The following is a 24,174-nucleotide window of genomic DNA, read 5'->3' as shown; positions in this document are numbered from 1 at the left end:
GTACAAAATGCTGTAAGAGCCTAAACTTCTGTACAGTTAAAGCATATGGACAGCAGAACTTTATTTGTACTCTCAGTTCAGGTTCCCCCCACTCTTCTTCCCCCTCCTTTTTTTTTTTTTTTTTTTCCCTTTTTATTTTTCCCCTCCCTTCCCTCTCCCTCCTTCATTATTGTGTCTGTGGAAAAGTGAGCAAAATTGGCACAAGTGGCTGTGTGAAATTCTGAACAACAGTGATGATTTACAATAATTTACATCTTTGGATTGTATCACGATCTTGGGTCTGCTTCATATTTGCTGGGTGGCTGGATTCCTTCTGTTTTACTTTTTCTCCTTGTCGTCTTATACTTGTGAATCTGTAACTCATTGTAAGAAACTTTACCTTTGCTAAGGTCTAGTAGCAGGCTGCTTGTTGGGCTTGTGTTTTTTACTGTAATTGGCTGTCACAGGAGTGTTAGTCTGGGGATTCCTTTGCAAATCTTAAATCATGTCTGCCTTGCTTTACATGCCTTCAAAACTACTTGGCAGTTTTATGTAATGCAAATTAAGGGCAATTATGTTTCCTTTATATTTGGGGCAAAATATGTCGTTTGGATCTCCTAAGGAGTTGTGTGCTGCAGCCTGAGTGATGCTTGGGAATGCCGGTGCTGGGAGGATTTTCCGTGGCCGTTGTGTAGCAGAGTGAGCTGTGAGGGTTGGGAGGATTTGATTGCTCTTACGTTAATTGCTTATTATACTTTCAGTGTTTAGGAGAAATAGAAGAGTCTTAAACTTTTGGGGAGACTCTAAATAACTGCTAATTCACCAGCTAATGTTAACACTTAGTTTTAAAATGAAACATAAATTTGATGCATATGTAAGGTTCAAATACTTCATATCATCTGTGTGCGTGCGTGTGTGATATTTTTTCATATACTTAACATATTGCAACTTTGATTGTGTAACATAAGCCCTGACTGTACTGGGATGGAGTGGGTTAACAAAAGCAGTATTTTTTTGTTTATAATAGAGGCTTTGAAATAAATTGCAAAATGCTGTGTGTAGTAAGGAATAATGGGCACAGACAGTGTGTATTAGTAGTCTTGATTTGCTCACTCAGATTCAGAACAAAATTGGAAACATCTTTGAGAAAGTATCTCATTTTTTTGCCTCTTTGGGCATTATATCTAGAACTTTTCATATTATCCTGATTGTATCACAGATGCACTGTAGTTTTAAGTTTTAGCTGAGAGAGTTTAATTTTTTCCTTTTTTTTTCAGTTATCATATTTTTTTGGGAGCAGAAGAAATGTGTAAAACATTTTCTAGGTATTACTCAGCTCTTATTTGTAAAATAAAATACATCTCTTTGAAGCTGCCATCCCTCCTTTTTTTTAATTTTTTTTTTTATTTTCCTTTGTCCTCAGCTTTCTCAGTAAGAAATTGGCCAGCAATGGTGTGATATGAATAGCTGGAGGTGTGGGTGGGGAGCAGGTTCTCTGTTTTGTGGGAATAAGAAAAATGAGAAAGTGTTTTTTTTTTTTTTTAAATACAGATTGTGTTTTGATTTTTGTTATATATTTATCAAAGCAAAATGAAACTGTTCCTAAAAACTGCTTTCCTAATAAATATTGTAAGGTAAATTGTGTTGTTCTTAATTCAGTACTTGGAAAGTTATTAGATGTTGCCAAATTTATACAATTCTACCAAAAAATGGAAAAGAAGAATTCTGCAAATAACCCATCTCATTTAATAATAAGAGTGTTATTTAATTCTCCTAACCATAGATTGCTTTTAGTTTTTTGTATTTTTACAGTATGGTTAACAACATCAGTGAAAAAAAAAATAGGGGTATAAAAATGATGGAAAGAATGGTAATATTTTCATATATACAGAATATATTTGTGTGCATTTAAGTTTTAATCAACTTGTGATGCAGCAAAAGCTTTTGGAGGTTGCTGCCTCTGTTATTTGTGGAACTCTTAATTGTGAACTCAGAGTTTTTTCAGCTACAGTTGTGCACTGAAGATATTTATCAACTATTTGATGGTAGGTAGGTGCAGTATTTTTATATAATAGATAACTCATGTCTTGATCTAAAATACTTGATTTATATGAAAAAAGTTGTTTGTTTTTTTTTTTCAAACTCCACAATTTATTCTTAGTTCACATCTTTAGTATCAGAATACTGAACTTCCTAGAGAACTCTCAATTTAAAAATTTACTGCATTGAAATGCTCTGCTCAGGCTTTCTCTGGGATGGCTTTTCTGTGATTTCAGTTGTGTTTGCAAAGTTAGAGAATAACTTTGTTGCTGGTTTGATATGATACCTTTAAGATTTTTTTTTTTATACTGTATACACTTTTTCACCTGTTGAAAACTACAGGGGTGTCTTCATCTAGTAAGGCAAAATCCATTAAAAGCAGAAAAACAAATAGTCGAACTGAGTAATGGAGATGCAGTTTGTAGAAAGTGTCACTGAAAAAAAGGCTGGTTTTTTAGTGTAGAGACATTTTAAAGCCAAACTTGGAGACCAAGTACCTGTGAAACCAGTGGCTTCGTTTGGTCTGGTTTGCTCTTCTGATGAAGCAGATGCAAGAATCCTGAAAATCCACTGTGTAAACCAGTGCCTTGATTGCAGACGAGCTCCTGACAGGCTCTTGTTTAAAAGGTAGATCTGCAAAAATGGAAGTTCCCTTCTGAGTTCCACAGGGGATGCTTTGAGTCACAATTACACTCACAAAGGAAGTATTATGCTAAGGAATTTCTCTGGTAAACTATGAGCTTGATCTTTGACGACAAATGAAATCTTAAAAGTCAATTGTAATGCAACACTAAAAGATAATTACATCTTTCACTGGTTTTGAAACGTGTTTTGGAACTTCTAAGCTGTGCTTTATTTCCAAACATTTTGCCTTATGTCACTCAAAAGTTCATCCAGCATATAAACAGTGTGATACCCTGCTGAAAGTTTATTTGTACTTAAATGTTTGTTTCTATGCTACAACTGGAATGGTATAAATATTCTGCTTAGAACAGCGTGATGACAAACTTGTTAAATTGCATTTGCTTGCAAGTTTTACAATATATACTGTAACAAGATCCTGATTTTCATAATACAGAAAGTCCTGGTGCAGTTTCCTCAGACGCAGGTATTCCCTGTATGTGTTGGTGATGTATCTGTTTCCACTAGAGGAGCTTTTTTTTTTTTTCTTTAAGGAGTGAAACTTCTCTTGACTCTGTTTTTCAAACTGAGTAATTATAAATTTTAGAGGAAAGGGCTGTGTTTTCTAATGGTTCTTAGCCAATAGCTTTAACAAACTGTTTGATTTCAAATACTTGCATGTTTTAGGAAACTCTTGTTGTTAGACTTGGGTATCTTGTAGACCTCTTGTTTCCAACACCTCTGTGACAGCTCAAGTGTGCTGATATCACTTTTATACTAATCTGTTAAAGCAAAACCTAAAACTGCCAGTTGATAAAAAAAAAACCAAAAACACCTGCAACAGCAAAGTTGTTTTAGCATTCCTTCATTTTAAAATGGTACTTACTGGTGTCTGCAAGAAAGAGCAATGAACATCTGAGTGTTACTGCTACCTTTCCATGATGACTTTGTGTTCTCTGCCTTAGAACCTTTTTCTAGGTAAGATACAGTTTGAAGTGGACAGTGCCTGGGACCACTGAACACATAAAGGGGGGAAAAAGTGCTGTTACATTTCTAGGGTAAGCAAGTGTTGTCTGTTTTTTGTACAGTGCAATCAGGCTACTGAAGATCACATTAAACCTTAAACTGAGCTGTTCTTTAAATTAAGAAGATGGTCACCTCTTACCCAGTAAGTACATTATGTCATAGCAGGTAGTAAAAATTGTTTTCACTTCCTTTGAGTTGCCAGTTCTCTCACTTCTTCATAGCACAGCAAAGATGTTGTCCAGTGAAACAATCTAACCCCAGGTCAGACTTTGAGTAAAGGGCTACATCTTAATGGTCAGATGTGTCTCACCTTGATTCTTCCTGCTGATCAGACTTTTCTTTTTTTTTTTTTTTTGACAAGTATTACTTTTCTTATGTTCCTCAAACACATATCTTGACTGAGAAAAACGTCCTTGATTAAATGCACCCATTCTAAGCAGTCAATATATGGTGTCTGAGATCATCTTATCCTTCTAGTTATTTTCTCCTGTCTCTTTTTTTTTCTTTCCTTTTTTTAAAGTCAACTTGCAGAAAATATGGGAAACTTGTCTCATATAACAGCTGAGGATGTGGCTAGGTTAAGGCAGGAAACTGCTACCCACAATGCAATGTTACATACACTACCACTTAATAAAATTTATTTCAAACATGCTACTGACAAAACCAAAGAAAAATAATATCCTAACTATGCTAGTTAGTACACTAAATATATCTAGGGAAAAGTGAAAGTAATCTCTCCAGAGCCTTTCTTGCTTCTGGGATACAATGCTACTGGTAGTTACACCAGGGCAGCTCTCAACAGTTGAAAAGCAGTGACCTATTTTTAGAAAATATTCACATTGCTCTGGAAATTAGTGATTATGTGCTTTTTAATAACAGTCAAAGTTATTTTATATAGGCAGAATTCAGATAAGCTCTCTCCTTAGATTTTTCTGGTTGGCAAAATATCCTCTTATGTCGTTTTAAAACTGGCAGCTTTTTGTGCTCCATCCCATTTTTGGTGAATCTTACCTTTACTGTAGCCAAGCAGCATTTACCTTTCCTTCCCACTTAATCTGTTTGTAGGTTGGTGTGAAAATATTTTCCATGTTGTGTGAGGGAAAGGAACTGAGAAGAGGAAAGTTCGTCTTCCTTGACTATATGAAGATTTAAGAGTTCTAGTAGTTTTATTTGATTGCCTGCCGTTTGAAGAGTGTAGCAGTTTGTGAGAGGTAAATAAATTAAGTTGAATTCTAAGATAAAGTTAATAGACGTGAATCTTCTGTGAATATTTCCAAATCTTGGACAGAGATATATGAGGTCACTGACGCTGCTGTGCCGTAAATGCCCTGAAAAATCTTGTTCTAGATACATTCTGGTTTCTGTTTGGTTTTAAATGCACGTATGTTAAGGGTGATCCTCTTACAGAACATTTTTGAAGCTCTTGCCTCTATAGTCAGAGAACACTTATCAAGAACAGCTGCTGGAGTGCTGTGGATCCTATCCATGGACTCATGGTGGTCTGCTGAACAACGTTCCTCAAGTTTGACAGGTGAGACAGAGACTCTCCAGTGCCACTGCTTTTGGATGAATCTAGCTGTGGTTGGAGAAAGTGCATCTTGCCAAAATATATGGGTAAGACCACACACAGCCTTTAAAATAGTTATTGTAAGCTTATTTTTAGGCAGTATATGTCTTGACAGTTCTTTTATTTGCATGCCAGTTTCACTGCTGCTTATAGATTTTTTTCATTTATTTTAGTAATGGCAATTGCAGATTTAGATCTGTGTTTGTAAAGCTTTTGCACAACATTTACACTGGAAAAATACAGACTTGCTACTTTCAAACCTCAGTCAAGATTAGAGAACAGATTTTAAAAAAATGTTAAAGCAGAGTATTCACACTCTTCAGATTTGGTGTCAGTGTTTTTATATTCAGCCCCATTTTCAGGGGCATAGTTCAGCAATAAAAATTTGCTTCTGGTTTTAAAATTATACCAGTTTTAGTAGCTTCTGTGCTTGTATAAGTCTGCAGCAGTGTAGATTTAAGACATGAAATTAGTTCAGTAAGTAATAAAAACAAAATGTTTTTTTTTAAATTGCGTAGTTATTAAATACTGAATTTAGAATCTGTATTTTTTTTATATGTTATAACTCCTGGACAGTGTTTTTCATGTATATTTTAATGTGTAGAATATTCTTTGCATTCTAAGTGCCTACTTCAACAGTTGGCTCCATAATGTGTATTTAAAATATTGTATGTTTAACTGACAGTGTAGAAGGGCCTTGCACCCTGTAGAATTTCTGAGTAAACAATACCCATTTGGTAACTTTCAGAACAGATGTTTTTTAAATACCCCAAGAGAAATTAAATATAATACTGAAATGGAATATCATAAACCATTCATTGGGTAGTGATGCTTAAAAGTTATGGATCCACAACGACATGGTTTTTTTCCCCTAGTTCTGTATTTTCCAGATAATCTTGTATAATTAATGCATGACTATTTCTCAGCAAAACATTACTCATTTTTTTATTACTTAGCATTGCATAGGACCGTTGTTTATAGCAGTGGACTTTACAGACAGTTAAGGAAATAGTCCCTGCCCTGAGGAATATACAATTAAATATATGCAACCAGCCATTTAAGAAAAGTATGAAAAAGAGGGAGGGGAAAAACCCCATTATAATGAACTGTAATAAAAAATGAGTGATTTGAAGAACTTCATGGGGTAGGGAGAGTAGTTACTTGTAATTTTATTATTAACTTTCTCCACTCATTCCAGCACGAAGAGTGTTGGTTCTTTGTGTGCAATTGGCTGATCTTGGTTTCTGCTTGAACTTGAGCAGGATGGCTGATCATCACGGTTGCTTCTTTATTTTTTTGGAACTAAAACCCTCAAAAAACCAAACCCAACCACATAACATTTCCTTATGCAGTGAATGCAAGGGGAAATACTTCTGTGCTGTTTGGGATGCTTACATAAGTTTGAGATCCTCAGATCTGTAAACAGAATTTTCTAGGGGGAAAAAAGTAAAATCAGGTACTTCCATCCTGTCTCCCATTTCTCTCAATGTTCTTTTTTCTTTCCTTTTTGTTTGCTTGTTTGTTTGTTTTTTTTAATACCTGGATTTACTACTTTGTCACAGCTTGTCAACAGTCTAAGCTTTCCCTTGTAATTAAAAATGTATTGTGGTTTTCTGTTGGAGAAGAGATCTGAAGATCATTCAGGAGAAAGAGTTGAAAAGAGGATGAGAAGGGCATGGAAAGAATAAAATTGGAAGGAGAGTTAAAAAGAAAATCTTGTGGTTTAGTGAGTTTTGCTTTTAACCAAAAAAAAAAGTTTTGTAGAGAAAGAATACTGAAGGTGAGGGGAAATGAAGACATTGGAAGGGGATGAAGAACAAGAAGATGCCTCTCTTTCCATGGGGTCAGCACACACAGGAGAAAATTGTCCTCTGGTCTCCCAGGGTGTGTGAAGCCCAGTTTGTTCTCAGGGGCCTGGCTGGGTTCAGGGGGGTGTTGAGCTCCTTTGAAGGCAATTGGGCTGTCTCTGCACAGCCCTTAAAATGGCCTGCACAGGTATTCCTAGAGAAAACTGGAACTTGAGGGATGTTGGGGAGACAATGGGAGATGTTTGTCTGAAATTCCCAATGCCTGATAGATTGTGTGGAGAGCTGGTTGGTTGATTTTTCACACCTGGAGGAGAAAGGCAGCATTTATAGATGGGCCATTTGCTGTTGTCCAGATAAGCAGGTGCCAATTCTTTTTAAGATTTTTTTTTTTTTTTTGTGGGTGTGTGCCATACTTTGAGAATAACAAACTGCTTGATAACTGAGTGGTTGTAATGGAGAAAAGGTGCAAAAATGAATTGCAGTCATTCCTTCCACTCGCAGCTCTTCCTCCCCTGACCTTCCAAGCCCAGAAGTGTGTTTTGTCACAAAAAGATGCTGATGGACAGCCCAGAAACTCTTGGGAATTACCTCCTGATTACAGTGTGTGTGAGGACAGGCCACTAAGCACCTGAATTGCTTTTGGAACTGTATGACCAAATTCCTCGTTAGTGAAGGGAACAGGAGCACTAAAACCCAGTGTTGTTGGAAAATTCAGGAGCACAGACACAAATAGGTCCAGGCAGAAAAAGAAATATGGTTCACTCGTATATTTTAAATTTTTTCTTGAAATCACTCTGCTTCTAGAGTGGTGTTTCAGTTGTTCCAGACCTGAAAAGACTTTGGAATCAAGATGATCACTGTCTGAAGAGAGAGTAGTTCAAGACTCTAACTGATCTGTTTTGTGTAAGAGCATGATATTTGGTTAATATTTGCATGAAATCATTTTTTTGTACCTTATGACCTTGATATTTTAAAGAAATCTTTGTTTTAGGGATGTGGAATCTACATTACAGATTATTTAAGTAACACTTCCTTTGCACCAAAATTCATTAGATGAGATTGGTTATAGGATTTTTGATCTCTGTGACCTTTGTGTCCTTTGGATTCCATACCCTGTATTTGTGCTGCCAGAGCAGCTCCTTGTATCCAGGCTCTTTGTGTCTTTGGGGAACCCCTGGGGATGTCCAGGTTGGCGCTCCCACAGCTCCAACAGCGCTCTGGGCACTTGCTGCTTTGCCAAAAACCCCAATGATAAAGGCAGTGTGGCTTTTTGTAAACCAGAGTTCATTCCCATGGCATGGGCTGTAGGGCCGTGGCCCTCAGAAATAACTAATCTCTGCAAAGTGTAAAATGAGCAAATGTTTTATCTCTGAGTTTGTGCCTTTATAACTGCATAGGTGGACTACACCTTATTTTAAGAAGAAACTTCAGTAACTCTGGGGGTTTGGGAATAAGACTGTTTTATGTTACCATCTTTGTCCAGCTCATTTGGTAAAATGGCTAATTGCTGCCCTTTCTTCAAAGTCTTTTTAATTTTTTAAATTGTTTTTTAAATTAACATCTCAATGTTTTCTTGCTTTTTAAGCCCAGTTTTGCCCAGTGTGGGTTTGAAGCAGCTTTGCAGCTGAATGTTTGTATTTCAGTTTCGGTAAAAATGATACCAGTCTGTTCAGAAATGGGGTATTTGCAGTAGTAAGTGGCATCTTTACAAGCTAAACATAATGATCAAAGAGTTGAAGAAATAACAAATTTAGTTGTCTTTTCGACAAAATTACAATGGAATAGCCTTTGGTTTGTCATTTAGCTTCAGTATGATTTATTTTTCTTCTCTTTTAATTGAAGAACAAATCCAATTCATAACCAAATGCAATTCAATCTTCTCATTTTGTGATGTGGGTAGAAAATATCTGTTGTATCTGTGTATAGGAGCTACAGTAATTCAAGCTTTATTTTTCCTTTTGAATAACAGAAATAAACTGAGTCAGACATTCGTTATATGACATTATTATGCCCAGACACTTTTTTAGAATTCATGAATTTTACAGAACATTTATTCTTTGGGTTCTTTTCTTTGCTGCTCTCATCGATAGCTATTCCTGGATTGGACATATGACAGATCTGCTGCTAAAACAGTAAAGATTCTCTACAAGGTTGCCTAATTATTTAGAGATGAAATCTGAAGAATCTGTAAACAGAACTATTCTCAGCTGATAGTGTGTTTTTTTTTTTCTTTTTTCTTTTTTTCTTTTTATCTGTGTTCCTCTTAAGTAATCTTAGCTAAACCTCTACACTGTAAGAACAAGTTGATTAAAAGAGCACAGCAACACTTGAGGTTTCCAGTTATCCTCCTTCCAACCCCATTGTGTCTGGTACATCACAATACTGTTTATTGATTGCATTTTTTTTCATCCCTAGAACTCCTGACTCATTCTTTGCATGGAAGGAGTGCTGCTAACTTCAGAGTTAGTTACTCAGAGATTTTTCTCGTTAGCAGTTGCTCATTCTGGCTCTCTGCCATCTTTCCTGCACAGTATTCAAACTTTAGTATGAAGAATTACTAACTTTCATGTGCTCTGCTGGCACATGTTACACTATGAGAATACTTAACAAATATTAGTTATTTTCTTCTCTTCACAGTACTCTTGGGAGAAATATGTCACTATCTATATCACATATATATATATCTATATCTTGGTTGGAGGTACAGAGAATAAAATTTAAAAAAACAAAAGGCAAATAAACCCCCAAACTTCTCAGTCATTCTGCAGTACACAACTAAAGGTGTACTTTTTATGAAAAAGCTTAGCCTCATCTCCACATCTTTGTAAGGTGAAGGAGCTCATGCTGTGAGTGATGGATGTCGTCAGTGCTACAAATCGAATACCTCAGTTTAAACGAGGAGTGGATAGTTACTGATCGCTTCCTAAGAGGGGACGCGGTTGAAAGGAGTGTTCTGGTCTACTGTGATGTTTTTATGTTCTTGTACATAGATGAGCTTCACTGTATGTGTTTTCCAAAATGAAATTATCAGTTTGGATCTCAGTGTGTCCACTTTTATGATGAAGAGCCTATGCAACCTTCTGTAGGTGACAGTGGGTAGCTTTGTGGAGACCAAACTCCTTCACAATACTGAAAGTGATAGATTGATAATACAAGTCTCCTTCACCTGAATATCAGGATCTTCATGTGGCCTTAACTCCTGACACATTGGGCCTGTAATTATTGATTAACTTCCCTTTGAAAATAGGTGATTGTGTTCAGCTCTCAACGTGCCCACAGTCTTATTTAGGTCACTGTCACAGTATCTCCACTTTAGTTAAAGATGATAAGAAAGTATGGAAATATGTTGATAGAAACAGGCCTTATGTAGCATTATTGAATAAAGGTCTTTATTAGATGTCTAAATACTGGATCTTAAATTTTCAGTCCAAGGTTTTGTCCAGTGGTTTTTTTGTTGCTTTTGGGTAGTCACTTGAACTTGATGTGCATTTGTTGTGGCTGGATTTACCGTAAAGCAGGAGTGATTATGCTGAAGTTATTACAATTTTGTGGAATTAAGAGCTGTAAAAAAGCAGAGAGAATAGCAAAGAGCTGTAATCTGGTGCTTGAAAGGTGAGTTGAGCTGTGGGGCTGAACCACAGACTCCTCCTTGAACCTTTGGGATGGGACTAAATTTTTCTGTCCCTTAGTTTGTCATCTGTAAAGTGGGAATGGTAATTTTTTTGGTGTTTTTTTCAGCTTCTTTTTTTAAATCAATAAATTTAATTTTTGTCACTTGAGGGCGGTTTAGGTATCAGTGATGAGGGTCATAGGAGTACCAACGCTAGTTTGCCTCTGCTGTGTCTAATAGAGTTATTAGTTCTTTCTTACTCAGGAATGGAGAAAGCTACCTGATACTTTGCCATAAAAGTAAAGATTTACCCTCCTTAGATAGCTGAACTGATAAGTAATACCATGAAATTTTTAACTTTAACCATTGCAACAATATTTGCATTGAAGCATTGAAGATTTGTTTAGTAGAGTATTAGCATCTTTCAATTGATTTAACCCTCTTAATGAAATCTCCTACAAGCTTTCTGATGCCAAGTTTTCTCCTGCTTTTTTTTCCCCCTGCTATCAACGTTAATATCCTGGGAACTGCTTGAATTAGCTGAAGGAATTGCTTAGTGAATATGGTACTGTTGTATTACTGGATTTATGTTGCTACTGAGCCGGTAGCTCTAGGGACTTTTTCAGATTTGAGGAGGGTGCAGAACATAAGCAAGTGCTCTACTTAATCTTGTCGATTAAACATCACCATGGAGTCACCACAGCACAGTCACTGTCTGTCCCTCGTGCCTTTTTCAGTATAACTTATTGCTTTGTTTGAAAAAAAAAAGAAAATTCAAAAAAAAAACCCAGGGCACTTACAAATCTTCTGTAAAACTAGACATTTCAACCCAGATCAACATTTTGTTGTTCAAAACAGGATAACAGCTGTGACTTTGTAAGCTACTGTTAGTGGTTTTTGGAGGCTAATTTGTCAGCTCGCTGGCACGCTGAGCTCATTTGCCGAGAGAGGTTGATGTCATCTCCCATCTCGTCCTTTGTCAGAGCTCGGCGTCTCCTCTGCTTTAACCAGTGAATCCCAAATAGAACTTTACAGGCCAGGGCTGTTTGCCAGTGGCATTAGTTTTCTGTTTATGTAACTTCAATTTAGATCTTTCATGACTAAACATAAAATTCCATCGTCATGTGAGAGTTGATCACCCCTTTCTGTTTTGTATCCTGTGTCTGTGATATGTGGCTCCTTTTTGTGTGCTTTGAATAAAGTAAAAAAAAAAAAAAAAAAGTGAAGAGCAGAAATGTTTATTATTTTCAAGTATTGCTACTTAATTTATTCAAACAGTATTCAATGTAGTTTATTATTGCTTGTTCTGCCTCGAGCACAAAATAGGGATTTTGTGACTGATTATTTAATGACTACAGCTATTGATTAAAAATAAGATTTCTTGGAAGAATGAGTAAATGTCTAAAATCAGTGATTATTAATTAAATGTCAATACTGCACATTGCTGCACCACAAAATTACTAAAGTTTGTGTTGAGCATCTGTTCAAACTGTAGAGCCACATATTTTCAGATTCTGTCTTATTGCTAAGAAGTAATTACAACATTTTCAGGGTATTTGATAGAGCCCTGGTAGTTTTGATCTGGTAAATTGCTCAGTGGCTTTTTAGTAGCCTCAGTGTCTCAGTAGCTTTACAGTATGTACTGGGATATAAAGAAGAGATCCTTTTTTGTAAGACACCAGCTAAATAAGAGATGAGACATTAAGGGTAGAAGTGGTTAATTTTCACACCAGAGCAAAGTTACTTACAAGACCTTCCAAGGATCCTGGAGAAGTGAGAAAGCTCATGGCAAAGTTATTCAGGGGAGTGAAATGCTGGTTGTGTAGAGCCAGCCAAGATATTGCACAGAATTGGTTGGATGGTGAAATAGGTGGAATTTGTTGCTGATAAACCCAATGTCACCTGCATGAACTCTGCTGTTTCTTTTCATAGGAAAGAGATTCACACTGGAGACCTCTCCAACCGGAGTGGTTGTGGCTTAGCGGTTGTTACAAACTGATTAGATTTTAAAGGAATTAAGAGTATCTGAGGAAAACAGTGTTACTCATAGTTCTGCTGTTGTGCTCACCCTGTTATAAAAAACAATATTGTAGAACTGAATGAATTCCCTACAGGGAGGAGGCACTAAACTGGCAGGGTGCTAAAAGCCTGGGAAGACACAACTGGGAGGGGAATGTGATAGAAATCTGGAATTACAAGCAATGTGGAGAAAGTGAATGGAAACCATTATTTCCCTTTTTCATAACAAAAACTAGAGGCACCTAATTAAATTATCAGATGGCAGGCTTAAAATGAACACAAGGAAGTAGTTTTTTAACAGTGCATAATTAAAGTGTTGAATTCATCATCTTGTTGCCACAAGGTACTGAAGAAGCCAAAAATTATAGCAGTTTTAAAAGGATTAAGAGAAGATCATACAGGTGAAGTTTATCTATAGCTATAAAACACAGTTGTCTAGTTGTAACCTCAGGGAAAACTTCAGGTCTGTTGGAGAGAAAACCAAGTTGGGGCTTTCCCTAAGAATTCAGTACTGGCCTTTATGGAGAGAACTTGATCTCTGTGCAGATTCCTGTTCTGAAGGGTTTGTGTACAGATAAGGTGATAACAGCACTGAGATTATAGAGCTACACACTGTGAACAGTGTTTTACCAGGGGGGAAAAGTCACCAGATCTTCAAAGATCTGGGTGTTAGTGCCTAAATAAGTGCTGTAAAATCAGGATGCGGGAACTTAAGAACTTGAATTGCTTATGCCTATAAAGGTGAGTGGGCTTACCTTCCACCTTACTGTAGAAGTATTTTCAAAAGCATGTAACCTCAGTAGCATTAATTTGATTTGCAATTTATCCATCATTAATATTTCACTGTGAATTTTTCAATCAACAAGGTGTTTTCTGGTTTCAGTTTATCAGTTAGTCAATCAGAGGATTTTCTGATTTCTCCTTTTAAACATCATCTTTATTTTGTTAACATTTTTAAACCTCTTTCTTTGGTGATATTTTGTGCTCCAGTTGTTGATCTTTTTGATAATTTTGTCTGGTCTTTCTGGAAGAATTGGCCTGTTGAAAGCTGTATGACTGCACTCAATAGCTGTGTGTATCGTAAAAGTGAGGATTCAAATGGGAAAGGAATTACTGCTTCAAAAAGTCTCAAAAATGCTGGTTCTAAATAATCTGCACTTTAATCTTGTCACACAATCACAGAATGGCCTGGGTTGGAAGGGACCTTAAAGATCATGTAGTTCTGACCCTCTGTCATGGGCAGGGACACCTTCCACTAGACCAGGTTCCTCCAAGTCCCATCCAACCTGACCTTGAACACTTCCAGGGGTGGGGCATCCACAGCTTCTCTGGGCAACCTGTGCCAGTCTTTTTCTGAAGGAAATAACCCCACTGAAAGTTATGTGAATGCCCATGGTATTAAAGCTACTAAAATTCTACTGATCTGTTTAAAATGACTGACTCGTGGGAAAGACTCATATGTGTATTTACTATATCCTATTTTTTTTCCCTGAAAGTGTCCTTTGATGAACCCCCTTGGGCATAAGTTTGATTCCGTTTCATCCTTAGGTATGAAAAAAATTAAGCCTTAAGGTGTGATTAATAATAAAAAACCATTTCAAAATATAACATTATAGATCATAATTGATAACGTCGTAACATGTTGGATGGGCAAAACACACAGAAACCATAATGTGTTCATCTGTTATTAAATGCTTAATTTGAGATTTTTCTTCTATTTCAGTTTTGAATCCGGCATTTATCATCTTAGATTTCAGCCACACTTTTATATATGCCTGAGGGTGAACTTCATACACCTTTTTATGGAATAGAAACACAAAAAGGTATCACCTTGCCACCTAGACTGATCTATCCTCATATTGTCAAAGATTTATGATGATCATACTCAAACACTTGATACTTTCTTTGTCAGACATTTCAACACAGTAAACGAGTAAATCAGAACTTTTGAAAGATTGATTGGTGGAAATGTATCTGATAATGTCTGAAGTATATTCAGAACTCACTTTAAAAGCGCTGGTACCATGTTTTGGGATTGCAGAAGGACCACACATACTGTAATAAGTGTTCTTTTATGGTTGCATAAAACATAGACCTGTTTTCTCTGAATTGTGATTATTTTCAGAGGTAGTAGGTAAAAATTTCTAACTTCCCCTTCCTCTTTCCCATCTGTTAAAGACCTTTGTGAGGGAGCAGTTTTGTGACCTGACTGATTTCTACATTGCCAGGTGATTGTGTAGAAGCCTCCTACACCTCTGTCAGGGTGGGAACAAGGTAATGGAGCTGCTTTTCCTTTCTATTGTTCTTAGATTTAAAATGAAATATCTGTAGTAAAGCAGGCATAACAGCAGACACCTCTTCCTCCTGCCTCCTCCACCTCTCTTTGGGGTCGGTGAATGATCCCACCCCAAAGAACTTTTTAAGATAGTACATTGATTTTTTTCTCCCCCCCCCTCCGCCTCGCCCCTTGTGACAATGAATATTTAGATCAGCACAAATGTCATTTTTATATTTGATAAATTACTTTCCAGAGCTGGATGGTGGGATGAAATTTTTGTAGTGTGACAACCTGCCTACGCAGTTACCTGCAGGCTAATGTGTGTATTTGTTGGAGATGGTGGAGGAGGACATTTGAGATGAAACAGTTACTTTTTTTCTTGTTAAAAAGGAATATTACTTTTATTAAGAGGCATAGACTTTCTGGACCTTTTCAGTGTCTGATATTACTGTAATAGTATAATACTAACAGAAAACACAACCCTCTCCTAAACAGAAAATTCATTTTGATTTTGCCAGGATGCCATTACATTTTTTTATTTGCTTTATTGTTGTAGGAGGGTGAATATTTTGAAAGGATGTAAAACTGAAAACACTTTAGTCAATTGTACTTGCTGATTGCTGAAAAGTCCTGGAGTATGGGTTGAACCAGACAATCAGCTTAACATTGGCACGTGTGTTGCATCATTAGTACTTCCAAGTAAGCATCACCCAAATATGTGTTTGGGTTTTTTCTCTCTAGAAATAGCAAGTAAATAGCTCTGTTAAAATGTAAGCAAAGTGTTTAATCGGGAGGAATTTGTCTTGTTATCACAAACCCAGACTGAGTCTCTTGTTCATGCATTTCACTATTTTGTCTATAGCAGGGCCAGAATTGGTTAATTATGGAGAAAGTACAAGAATTGTGCAAGAGGACAGCTGTGGAAAGCCTACTCATATGGGGGCAAAGAAAACCCACCCAACCATCAGTTAGTAAAGTTTGTGAAATACAAGTATATTTCATAAGTTGTAGGTAATGGGAATTTAGGAATTGTTTAGTTCAACTTTAACCTGAGGTATTGTGTTGTATTATGGTCATCACCGCGTTTTACAGAAAGATGAAAGCAACTTTGCAGTAAATATTTGGAATAATCAGCTTTCCGAGAAAGTCTCATTGTAATCCTTAACACAGAAATAAAATTTTAAACCTCAGATCACGAGGTTTGTATTTGTTTCAAAAGGTGTGTGAATACTAGCTCTCAAGGATCCAAGACATGTTTGAGTACTAATGGATAATTGTCCATGTCAACAGTGAGCTGTAAAACCATCCAGCAAATTATTCAATTGTCCTGTTTTTCTTGATATTTGAGTCCTACTTTCCTCTTGTCCTCCAGCTCCAAGTCTAGTCTCTGATGCTTTGATTTGCCAAGGGATTTGGATCACAGCTGATTTAAAGCTCTTTTCTTTAGGCAATGGTTTGTCTTTATGAACCTTCTGCATCACTATTGCTACTTTGCTCATTGGCCCATTTATGCAAATTCTGACAAAACTAAGGGGGACGGGAGTGGTTGATGTCTGGGCAGCATAATTTCATATGCCCTCTTCTGAATCCTTCAGCAGTCCTGGAGAGGGATACTGGGAGATGGGTGAATTCATCTTCCCTTTCTAAATAGCAGCTGTACTTAATATTGGTGGGTGTTACACTTGCAACCTTTCCAGGTTTGTGGAAATTTTCTTGTTCCATTTAGGCTTTTCTAAGGCTGCCCTTTGCGTATCTTTGCCTTGATAACTTATCCTCAACATCATCATCTGCAAATGAGTTAAACAACAAGAGTACATTGTGTGGGAATTCTTTCTTTCAGTTAACAGATGATCTGAGAGTTGGGCTGCATTCTAGAAGGAAATAAGCATTTCTGTTCTTTAAAACTCAACAGAGGGAAAAGCCCCATGAAGCCTTTCTGCTTTCCATCAGGGCCATGATGTAAAGGTGATATGCAATGACATAATCTGTCAATGGTTTTGATGGTATCATCAAAAGATTCTGGACCAACAGGGAATAGTTCCTTCTCTTGTTGATTTACAGCACTTACATCTCCTGTTAACTGAATTATTTTGTATTTTATCCATCACACAGATGTTTCAGATTGATATTGATAAGTGAGAGATTTGCTTTCAAGGGCCTGTGAGTGAGAATATCCACAGATCAATAGATTTTGCTGTGAATTCCAACAGCAACGTCTCCTGTGTGAGAGCAGGACTGAGTGCACTCTTTCCATTGGATGAACAGAAACATGTAGTGTGTTTTGCCTCTGAACCCTTCTGTTAACCCAGAATATTTTAACCTCAAATAGTTGTATAGAGTTTTAAAAACTGGAGCAGTTAGTTCCAAAACATTTTGGGTCTTTTGGTGAGGGCTGCTCACTGCCTTCAAGTTCCAGGATCGTGTCTGTCTGAACTTGCTGGTTCTCATTACAGCATCCCCTGGACCAGGATGGGTCTGGTGAAAGCCCACGTCCCTCCTCGGTGGTAAATCTCTCAGTGGTGGCAGAAACTTCTGTTGTAACTCTTAAGTACGTTTTATTTCTGGTGTTAACCAGGCATGAATCTTCTCTTCCTGTTCTCTTATGGCTGAATAGTTGTTGCAAGAGGGATTCATTTCATTAACTTCACATTTCTGCTTGTCAGCGAACGCACCTGAGCGAGTGAGCACGGCCCTCCTTTCTGTAGCCAGTGCTTTTTGTACTCACACTGATGGAGAGCAGGGCCAGGAGCTACAGTCTGGGTACTTGGATGTTACTGTCAGAATTTTTGTCATAAATGTGTGCTGCTGGACTTGTCACACTGGTGTTTCTCACTGGGGCAAGTCTTTTGTACAGAAAAAGTATTTTTTCTGTTGTTTTGTGTGAACTGTGTAAAATAGTCTTTTTATTGACTTCGAAGCTTCTCTTCTAGGCAGTGTAGCTGGACCTTAATCTCAGATATGCTTGATTTTTCTTTCCTTTTTAAATGTGATTTAATATTCTTTTTTTCTTAGACTACAACCACTTTATTATATTTTAGTTAAAACTGACAGTATACTTCTGTTACATTTCCATAGAATGTTTGTATCATTAAAACTTCTTAAATAAAGACAGCTAAGAATTTTAAATTTTGTTAATCTGTGTCCCCTTTCTTTTTCCTTCAGTGATTAAACCCAAAGAAATAAAAGCAATCCATCAGTCAATCCTAAGGCTTATAATGTTCATCATATTTCTTCTCTGAAGCAGATCCTACAGTCACTTTTGTAAATCAGCATCTTTGCTTCTGGAAACAACTCAGGCTTGGCTGGGACAGGAACGTATCCTGAGGCATCACAAATTTAACACCAGCCCATGGAAGAGACTCTCACCCCAACAGAGAAACTACACCTGACTTTCAGCTCTTCTTGAGCTCATTTGAACCTCTGATTTTTCACTCAGACCTTCGATTCTTTGAAATCTTGGGAGAACGTAATATTAGTGACAATATTAGTGACTGCAGCTGCAGTTAAACTGAGTTCTGAGCTAAAGGCAATGCTTACCTTTCCTCTTAAACCTCTCTTCTTTTCCTGGTAGTGGATGATACGTTCCCCTTTTCCCAAGTTTGGGATTTAGATTCATCTTCGGTTTCTCCAAGATTTACCTCAGAGCAATTACGGCATATCTTGATGCTGAGCGATTTGCAAGATAACAGTATTTCCTTCAAAATTTTAAATCCAGGTTTAATGCCTTGTGATTTATTTTAATTAACTCTGAAAGAACGTGATTATTTTTAGGTTTGTTTTTTTTTTTTTTTTCCCCTTTGGCATGTGAACTCCTTTGGAAATGTGTCTGCACAGCTTCTTTGTACTCTGTCTTTGGAGCATGTAAGTAATCTGTGATAATACAAATTAAAGGCCATTCCAAGAGGAATGAGAATAGTATGTAAAATAAAAAACATCATCTAAATTAATTTTTGTGGGTGGATAGTATTTAAAATGAGAAATTCTTTTAGTGCAGGTGTTCCTTTTTTTCTGAGTTACTATTTCAAGTTCATTTCCATTTGCATTATATCCATTGTCCCCTTAATAGCAACTGAAACAGTGAATATATTCTCACTGCACTACTTGTGTGGTTTTAGGAAGTTTATTTCTTCTAAGAAAATAGGTGATGTTAAATATTTGGTCATTTCCAGGTGGATGTAAAATAATAGTACAAACAAATTTTAGCTCTAAGCTTTGAAGAAAATTGTTTAAAACCAGAAAATTCATATTGAGACAACTCTGTAATCTCAGAGCTGCCTTCTGTTTAATGCAAAGGCTCTGTGAGTCCTGCTCAGCCAAAGCTCAGAGCAATCACTGGAGTCTGGGCTGCTGAAAAGGATGGATATTTTTTTTTTCCTTCCTTTTTTTTTTTTTTCATGCAGACTGAATTCCCTTTTACAAAATGGGCATGTTTCCCAGGAAAAACATGATACTTCACTAATCAGGATGGAGCCTTATCCTGCAATGGGACCTACATTTTGGTCTTTTCACCACATCATTGCTGTTTTCTACATGGACAAAAATAGATATAGAGTAAACCAACCCAAAAAGTCAATTATAGGGTTTTATAGTGATGTACTGTGAAAAATTTGGTCATGTTTTTCATTATACAGAATGTTCTTTCCAAAGACATAAACAGAAAAAAGCACATATGTTTGATTTTAAAAATAACTGTGCTTAGCTGTTTAAAAATGCTGGAGACGTTTTGGATAGTTCTAAATGATCAGCATCATAATTATATGATAAAACTTCTGTGTAAAGAACTATCTGGTTTATAATTATTTAAATGTTGGGATTTTGGGGTTCAAGAGGTATACTTTGAAAAATTTCTCATACATATCTGAGAAGTCTGACTTATTCATCTTCCTCTCCTCTCTAATCAGGAAGTAACTGTTAAATCTGTGATGTCAGTTTAGGGGGAATGATTTAATTTAAAAAGTATTAACATGTGAAAGAAATATTGGAATGAATGAAAACAGTTTGGCCCACTGATATTTAAACCAGTGGTTATGCTGGGACAGCGTAGTGCAGGAGAGATGCTGAGGTAATAGCTACAATTATAGTATCAAAGCAATAAAAATTAATATATAATAATAGAATTATAAATGAAACCCACGTTTTTCAATTGCGGGTGCCTGAAGTTCAGTGGATAAATCCATAGTTGGACATCCACGGAAATGTGGCAGGAATTCCTTAGATGTGGAGCTCTGGCCTGTGCTTCTCATTGTTTTCATGGCAAATGACAAATGCTCAGGCCTTCTGCAAATGGCTCCAAATCCATTTAAGTTTCTATATGTGGGCACTAATATTTGAAAAATCAGAAAGATTTAAAGATGGTAGGAGTTGTATCAATGAGGATAACTACTTTTCAAAGAATAAATGCAGTTGGCTTTTTTAGGTAGCTTAATTTAATTTGTTACATTTAATTCTTGCTAAATTTAGAGCCCTAGAACCACAGAATGGTTTGGGCTGGATGGGACCTTAAAGACCACCGAGTTCCAACCCCCTGCCATGGGCAGGGACACCTTCCACTAGACCAGGTTGCTCCAAACCCTTTCCAACCTGGCCTTGAACTCTTTCAGGAATGGGGCAGGCACAGCTTCTCTGGGCAACCTGTGCCAGGGCCTCCCCACCCTGACAGGGAAGAATGTTTTCCGTAGATCTCATGTAAATTGTGCCTCCTTCAACTTCACTCCATGCCCATGTAAAAGTCCCTCCCCATCTTTCTTGTAGTCCCCTTTAGGTACTGAAAGGTCCTATAAGGTCTCTCCCAGGCCTTTTAGTTTGAGTCTGATCCAGATCCTACTAAATGTAATGGAAACTTTTGAAGCTTTTTATTTACATGTTTATTGCTAATATGTTTTCTTACTTAGTTTGTTGTTTTGCTTGACACTGAAACTATGTAAGCAGTTGCTTGCTTAGATTTATATGAACACCTTCAATCTTATGCTTTAAGGGAAATAATTCACAAAAATTGCTGTTTCTTGAGATTTTTACATATGTCAAAATCATCAAATATATAATTTAATAATAGAGATATTAAGTAGGTTACTAATTTTTTTTATGATTTTTAAGCAGTCTCTTTCTTGTTTGCAAATACTTTGCGTTTCCAGTACAGTGACCACAGTCAAAGATATTCTGCTGCTTGGGTAGTGTCCTCCTATTCCTCACCATTGTCAGTCTCAGAAAGCAGAACTTGCCACCATCCTTTCATTTAGGTGCCTTATTTATGAGGTGCTTCCTTTGCATGTTCTGGGTAATTCAATACATATTTCCTCTGGCTTCCTCAGTACAACTTGATTTCCCCAAGTGATACTGCATTTCACTTTCTCGGACTTTTACTACTGTATTAAATCTAAATATCTTCTAATTAATCCATGGATGTCTCAGGCTTCCTTGTGCTCTAACTCAGCCATTGAACATATCTTCAGTTTAGGCATTTAATGGCCAAAAAGGCACTTTAGCTTCTCTGGCCTAACTTGCTCTATCAGTTAACCCTGATAAAAAGTACTGCCACCAAAAATGTTACAGAATATTTGGCTGAGGCCTTCTTCCAAAATACAATTTCCAGATTTATAACATCAGAAGACAATGAATGCACCTTGTCTACTGGTATTCTGTTTAATCAATCAATCCCTTAATTAAAAAGCAGTTGTATATTTGAGTGTGTCTGGTGTTGATTTCCAGTCACTTTGGCCATCTCCACTCTTTCAGTCATCTTCCTCAAGGAAATAATTTCATTAGGCTATTGAGTCACCTCCTGATGGTTTTGCTAAGCCAGGAAATTTGGATTCTGTCTCTTTTGCAGCATTTTCTTGTCAATAACTTGTTTCTCTTATTTTTAGAAATGGATGCTGGGACTAGGCACACGATTTTAATATTTGCATGAGTGAAGCGTTGCCCCTTTTGCAGGAACAGTGTATTTTTCTCTGAAATATGTAGCTTTGCTTTGACATTTAAATTAAACTGTGTCTGAATGGGCTTCTGTTTGCTGGGTAATCCACATCATGTTAAATGACTCTCTTGCATTGGATGATGCTGGAATGACATCATATTGTGGGGGCAGTGTGGGCTGAGGAGGAGGTGAGGGAACTGAAGAGAGATGGACTAAATGTGAAAGGAAAAGGTGGTGGTAAAAAAGGAGAAGGATGGGGAAGGGAGCTCCAAGAAAACCTGAAGCTGCCTCATTTCTCAGCCAAAAAACAGATAAAGTCTCAGTTGCAGCATTCCTCAAAACTCTGATGTGAATGGAGATACTGAAAAAAATTATTTTTTTAACTAGGTTACGTTGTGTCAGAAGTAGAACTGCATGAGAGGTCCTTGGGGTCAAGGTAGTGCAAAAATTCCAAAGACAAAATAAATTATTCAGATGTATGCCCGTAAGTATCGCTGCTGGGCTTAATGGAATCAAATTGTGGTTACAAGAAAGGGAACTTTGTTTACATTCTCTGGATCCATTTTATGTAGTTAAGTCTAAGTAATGTTTCTTCTATAGGGATCATCACAGACTTTAAACCAGGGCCCAGCAATGGAATGCAACAGAAAAAGAGTGTGACTAAAGTATCTTTAAAATTCAGTGTTCAGCCTGTAGTCAACTCCTTTGAATTCCTATTAAGATCACAGCTGCATTCACTAATATTATAAGTTAGCCTGGCCACCTGCCTTAACACTAAACTGAAAAATAGTTTTCAGATTCCTCATTGCTGGAGAAGATCAACGAATATCTGGGAGGGTTTTTTTTTGTTCCTGTAAATAAATGCATTTCTTTGTGACCACAAGGTAAGGCTTCAGGTACTGTACAGCAATTTAAATTATTCCATTTGCATTCTGTACAAGTGAGAGGATGCATTTTGATGCTGCGTTTGAACTGGATGAGACATTATAACTTGTCTAGAGGTGATGACCCTTGCTTCTAGCTCTTTAATAAAAATACTTTCTTGTTAACACCATGAGAAGTTGTGTCTATAGGTAGAAATGTCGTTGGGATGGGAATGAATTTTAGACTGACACATCCAGTTACATGTGCTCACATTTTTGTGTAAAGATGTGTAATGACTATAACGTTAATGGAATGTTGGAGCAAAAGCAAGGAACAAACCAAGCTTTTGGAGAAGATGTTTGGGGTAGCCTCTGGCTGTGGAAAAAGGTTTTTGTAGAGATAAAACATGTAAGGGGTACAATAGGACTCTCTAAGCATGGCTTTCTTCTCATTGCTGCTGGAATTATGCTGACTTCTGATGCTTCCTGAGCAACCTAATCTCCAGGCACCATCTCATCCAATAGTTTTTGAGCACTGGCTTTCCCCCCACCCCCCCTTATTTTGAAATTCCTGTATGATGCCCAAAATAAATAACTAGCTTGTAATTTGTTTTCTAGTTCAGATAATTCTTGGCTTTATAAGTAGATTCTGTGTTTTAGCACCAGTGGCCTTGTTTTACTCTGGCACCTTGGATTAGTGACTGTGGACCAGAACAGTTATTTGGGTCTGTGAAGAACGAAACTGCATCCTATTACTGTCTAAAAGTGAGGTAGAAGGTTGAATACAGACAGTCCATATCTCTGCATTTTGCTTTCTGATTTATGGCAAAAAGAGAGGGAAACTTGATCGTTCACAGACCCTGTCTTAGGAGAAAGTGAATCTAAAGTTGCTTATTTACCTCTGTTGAGAGTATTAGGACAATTAATGTGAATGTTTATCTATCAAAGTTTGAGCTGGTGGACTGAAAGATTTAAATAAGTGAACAGAGAGTAATGCCTGCTCCTCCCTTAGCATTGGGACTTACTGGGTCTCTGTTCTCTGTCAAGCTGCTGAGTTTTTGTTTTAGGCTAAACTACAGAAGGGCTCAATTTTATTTGGGCCTTCTGCCTCTCTAATAAGGTGTTAATGAACTTGTGGTTCATGAGTTGTTAAGGAGAGGCTGACAGACTGTGGTAAAATAAATACATTTCTCATCTGTTTTCTTAGAAAATTAGGCTGGAGAATATAAAGGTGTAGATCACTGCTATTCCTGAGTCTGCATAGAAGAGTCTGAATAGCACTAATGTTTTGGAAACAACAACGAAATACGTAGTCAGAGATTCTCAGAAAGGTTTGGGGAAGGAGATTATCATCTTCGTCTGATCCAGGGATTAGCAGCATCCTCCCTGAAACATATACCTTTCTTTGGGCAGGTGTGTTGGTTAAGTGCCATCAGACTGTAAACAGAAC

The 24,174-nt window shown here is 37.0% G+C and overlaps 2 protein-coding genes across 7 annotated transcripts in view; one reads left to right on the top strand and one right to left on the bottom strand.

Annotated features, from left to right (window-relative positions):
- The window catches only part of RUNX2 (runt related transcription factor 2), a 227,234-nt gene extending 224,607 nt beyond the window's left edge, over positions 1–2,627 (bottom strand). Inside the window, exon 1 of the mRNA XM_027886589.1 lies at positions 2,517–2,627. The gene's annotated coding sequence lies outside the window, so the exon portion shown is untranslated. The remainder of the gene's footprint in view (positions 1–2,516) is intronic.
- SUPT3H (SPT3 homolog, SAGA and STAGA complex component) overlaps positions 1–24,174 on the top strand; it is a 212,735-nt gene that overhangs the window by 43,654 nt on the left and 144,907 nt on the right. Inside the window, exons 1-2 of one of the 6 annotated variants that reach the window (XM_027886599.1) lie at positions 3,729–3,808; positions 4,732–4,877. The exons of the other annotated variants lie outside the window; for them this stretch is intronic. The gene's annotated coding sequence lies outside the window, so the exon portion shown is untranslated. Of the gene's footprint in view, positions 1–3,728; positions 3,809–4,731; positions 4,878–24,174 lie in introns of those variants that run through there. 6 annotated transcript variants of the gene reach the window in all.

This window comes from Empidonax traillii, unplaced genomic scaffold (assembly GCF_003031625.1).
Source record: "Empidonax traillii isolate 1590-97213 ecotype Southwest subspecies unplaced genomic scaffold, ASM303162v1 scaffold190:size869923, whole genome shotgun sequence".
Lineage (NCBI taxonomy): Eukaryota > Metazoa > Chordata > Aves > Passeriformes > Tyrannidae > Empidonax > Empidonax traillii.
The sequence above is the reverse complement of the archived record's forward strand: the minus strand, read 5'-3'. Positions and strand labels throughout refer to the sequence as shown.